This window comes from Rana temporaria, chromosome 5 (genome assembly GCF_905171775.1).
Source record: "Rana temporaria chromosome 5, aRanTem1.1, whole genome shotgun sequence".
NCBI classification, from domain to species: domain Eukaryota; kingdom Metazoa; phylum Chordata; class Amphibia; order Anura; family Ranidae; genus Rana; species Rana temporaria.
Genome location: NC_053493.1, coordinates 232400574 through 232405678, shown reverse-complemented (window position 1 = coordinate 232405678; position 5105 = coordinate 232400574).

Genomic DNA, 5105 nt, shown 5'->3' with positions numbered 1-5105 from the left:
TCTTCTCCCGGCCCCCCTCAAATCCCCGCTGGGAGAATACAAATGCTCAGCAGAAGAAATTCTCCTGTCAGCATTGTCTGTGTTGATGGGGGAATTGTGCAAAATTATTTCCTGCAACCTGTGGTTGCAGAAAATACATTTGTGCCGTCTATGGCCTGCCAAAGCGAGAGAATTGCTCCTTGCAGGATCATTATCTTGTCTATATCCCCACAACGAGAAAGCACTGAAGCAAACAAAAAACAAGCCCTTTGCACTTGTATTGAAGGTATTATATATTTCATATGCAATTATAGGATGAGAATTTACATCTGATTTAATGGCTATTATTGATTCGCTCATGTTACACTGAATTCTCTTTTGTGTTCAATTCTTACTGTTTTGCTAATTGACCTTGGTTGCTGTCCTTACTTGAACTTCACCTGGCCAGATACCTTCTGTGCTTTGTCTATGTTACATACAGTGGGGATCGAAAGTTTGGGCACCCCAGGTAAAAATGTGTATTAATGTGCATAACGAAGCCAAAGAAAGATGGAAAAATCTCCAAAAGGCATCAAATTACAGATTAGACATCCTTATAATATGTCAAAAAAAGTTTACACTTTCAAAAAAGTTTTATCATTTACACTTTCAAAACTACAGAAAACAAAAAATGGCGTCTGCAAATGTTTGGGCACCCAGCAGAATTTATAGCATGCACTGCCCCCTTTGCAAAGCTGAGACCTGCCAGTGTCATGGATTGTTCTCAATCATCGTCTGGGAAGACCAGGTGATTTCAATCTCAAAGGTTTTAAATGCCCAGACTCCTCTGACCTTGCCCCAACAATCAGCACCATGGGTTCTTCTAAGCAGTTGTCTAGAAAACTGAAAGTGAAAATAGTTGACGCTTACTGTACAAAGCTGGAGAAGGCTATAAGAAGATAGCAAAGCGTTTTCAGATGTCAATATCCCCTGTTAAGAATGTAATTAAGAAATGGCAGTCATCAGGAACAGTGGAAGTTAAAGCAAGATCTGGAAGACCAAGAAAAATATCAGACAGAACAGCTCGCAGGATTGTGAGAAAAGCAATTCAAAACCCATGTTTGACTGCACGATCCCTCCAGAAAGATCTGGCAGACACTGGAGTTGTGGTACACTATTCCACTATAAAGAGATACTTGTAGAAATATGGTCTTCATGGAAGAGTCATCAGAAGAAAACCTCTTCTACGTCCTCACCACAAAAATCAGCATTTGAACTTTGCAAATGAACATATAGACAAGCCTGATGCATTTTGGAAACAAGTTCTGTGGACCGATGAGGTTAAAATAGAACTTTTTGGCCGGAATGAGCAAAGGTACGCTTGGAGAAGAAAGGGCACAGAATTTAATGAAAAGAACCTCTGTGGGGGTGGATTAATCATGCTTTGGGGTTGTATTGCAGCCAGTGCCTCAGGGATTATTTCACAAGTAGAAGGAAAAATGGATTCAATAAAATTTCAGCAAATTTTGGATGGTAACTTGATGCCATCTGTGAAAAAGCTGAAGTTAAAGAGAGGATGGCTTCTACAAATGGATAGTGATCCTAAACACACCTGAAAATCCACGGGGGATTACATCAAGAGGTGTAAACTGAAGGTTTTGCCATGGCCTTCACAATCTCCTGACCTCAACATAATTGAAAATCTATGGATAGACCTTAAACGTGCAGTGTGTGACAGACAGCCCAGAAATCTCAAAGAACTGGAAGACTTTTGTAAGGAAGAATAGGCAAAGATAACTCAAACAAGAATTGAAAGACTCTTGGCTGGCTACAAAAAGTGTTTACAAGCTGTAATACTTGCCAAAGGGGGCAGTACAAGATATTAACTCTGCAGGGTGCCCAAACTTTTGCAGACGCCATTTTTTTGTTTTCTGTAATTTTAAAAGTGTAAATAGTGCAATAAGTGTAAATATTTTACATATTATAAGAATGTCTAATCTGTAATTTGATGCCTTTTGGAGATTTTTCCATCTTTCCTTGGCTTCGTTATGCACATTAATACAAATTTTTACCTGGGGTGCCCAAACTTTCGATCCCCACTGTAGTTAGTCTGGTTGAAAAAAGACACAATTCCATCTAGTTTAACCAATCCAATATGCTCCAGCAGGAGAACAAAGTCCTTCCTGATCCCCCGAGCAGCATTCTGATATTCCCTGGATCAACTTTACCTATAAATGTTAATATCCTGTTATGTAATGTACATTTAGGAAAAAATCCAGGTCTTTTTTAAAGCAATCTACTGAGGGAGTCTGTTCCATATTTTCACAGCTCTTACTGTGAAGAAACATTTACGTATTTAGAGATTAAATCCCTTTTCCTCTAGACCAGTGGTGGCCCGTCCATTACGGGCGCATGGACGCCAACCCCCCTATTAATGCGTCCGGCCCCCTCATCTACATGCAGTGGATTCCAATGTTTTTTTTTTTTTTAAGCACATTGTAAGGGGTTAGCTCAGTAGCAGGGTGTGTGACCCCCTGGATGGGTTCACTACACACTGAATTTATACAGACAGGCAGTGGAAGACAGTTGAAAACAACGATTTTGGTTTATTCTTCCATCTTGCTGGAAACAAGTGCAAGCATCAAAACAACATAAACAAAATCAAACATAAAATAAACCCTGGCGTCTACCTTCCACACAGGAACCTATCTATGGAGTCTAGCACAGTCTACTGTTGGGTAGACACTGCTGATCGTACAGTTGATAAACAATAGTCTCTTTTTGATTTTTATCACACAGAAAAATCAATCACCACCTCACCTCCTCAGAAGACTTTTAGCTACTGCTCTCTTTACTCAGAAAGCCTCAGGATGCAGCAATTTGTGGTAATCCTCTAGATTACTTATAGAGGCCTTAATTGCCTCATTCTGAACAGCTGAAGTTTTTCTACGCCTTAAAACCTTTTCTGGCTACTTCTGCAGCTGACGCCTAATAACAATTGGTGTATTGTCTAAACAAGGCAGAAATGTATCTCCCATCTGTGACAACACCCACAGATTTACCTGACTTCCTGTCACAGCATGTTTAGAGCCGGAGGCTTTAATAGGCTTCAAAAACGGGTGGGCTCGGGGCGCAGAGCACTGCGATTTGAGTCTACCCAGTTGTGTCACAATTAGAGTTGAGCAGACACCTGGATGTTCGAGTTCGACGGGTTCGGCCGAATTTTGGAAAAAAGTCCGGGTTCGGGACCCGGACTTGACCCCGAACCCGAACCCCATTGAAGTCAATGGGGACCCGGACTTTTGACTACTAAAATGTCTATAAAAAACGAATGGAAAGGGCTAGAGGGCTGCAAATGGCAGCAAAATGTCGGTAAGAGCATGGCAAGTACTCTACAAATAAATGTGGATTGGAAAATAACTTAAAATAACATAAAAAATTGAAAATAAAAATAAAATAATCTTGACCTAGGAGGACGAGGTCCATATGGAGTAGGAGGTTGAGGGTTAGGGTTAGGGGGTTAGGGTTAGGGGGTTATGGTTGGCTAGAGTGCTGCAAATGGCATCAAAATGTCGGGAAGAGCATGGCAATATTTTTCTCACCCTAAAAGTGCAAGCAGGAACCTTGCCCTAAACTATCTATTGCAGAGTATTTCACAGAAAGAAATGCAGCGCTGCTGCAATATGCAGAGTATCTCACAGGAACAGATGCAATGCAGCTGCAATTTGATTTGTGAACCAGGACTGACTCCCATATAATTCTCTCCCTATAAGAACAAGCAGGAACCTTGCCCTAAACTATCTAATGCAGAGTATCTCACATAAAGAAACAGTGCTGGTGTAGATTTCTGAAGCAGGATAGTCCTATCTAAATCTCTCCCTCAGATGAGCAGGAACCTTGCCCTAAACTATCTAATGCAGAGTATCTCACAGAAAGAAACAGTGCTGGTGCAGATTTCTGAAGCAGGATAGTCCTATCTAAATCTCTCCCTCAGATGAGCAGGAACCTTGCCCTAAACTATCTAATGCAGAGTATCTCACAGAAAGAAACTGTGCTGGTGTAGATTTCTGAAGCAGGATAGTCCTATCTAAATCTCTCCCTCAGATAAGCAGCAGCCTTTCCCTACCCTAGCTAAAGCAGAGTGACAAGCTGTGCTATGTGCCTCTAGCTTATATAGAGGCTGGGTCACATGCTGGGTCACATGCTGCACTGGCCAATCACAGCCATGCCAATAGTAGGCATGGCTGTGATGGCTTCTAGGTAAAACAAGTAAAACAAATGGTGATTGGCTGCCCTGCAGCGCACCATTACACTGCCGAACACCGGACCCGAACCCAAACTTTCAGCAAAATGTCCGGGTTCGGGTCAGGGTACAAAAAAATCCAAAGTTCGTACCGAACCCGAACTTTAGAGTTCAGGTTCGCTCAACCCTAGTCACAATAAATACTTGCTGTCGCCACACTGATCCTCCTCCTAGCCAATTAGGAAGTGGTTCTTGAGACCCGTCACCCGATTGGCTGAAAGAATAGGCAATCCTATTGGATGCCTAGGAGGAGGAGGGAGGAGAAGCAGCCGTGATGCAGAAGAGGAGGAGAGGACACAGTAGTCACTGCCCACTGCCATATAGGAGCCTGCAACCTGCTTTCCCACAACCTAGATGGGGTAAGTGCCGGGTTTGATGATCAACCGACGGGGGTTGACCTGACCACTGACCAACCAACCTACCCAGCCGCCACTGCTCTAGACGTAAACGTCAACACCAAGTTCACTATATGGACCCCTTATGCATTTATACATGTCGATCATATCCCCCCTTAATCTCCTCTTCTCAAGAGTGAATAAATTCAGTTTCTCTAATCTTTCCTCATAGCTGAGCTCCTCCATGCCACTTATCAGTTTGGTTGTCCTTCTCTACACTTGTTCCAGTTGCCTGTTTGAGAACTGGTGTCCAAAACTGAACTGCATATTCCAGATGAGGTCTTACTAATGATTTGCACAGGGGAACAATTATATCTCTCTCTCTGGAGTCCATGCCGCTTTTAATATAAGAAAGGATTTTGCTCGCCTTGCTTGGTGTTTTTTGCTATTTGCTCTGGTTCTGACATTTAGCTCTGTTTTTCCCAGGCAATAACCCCTGAATACAAATC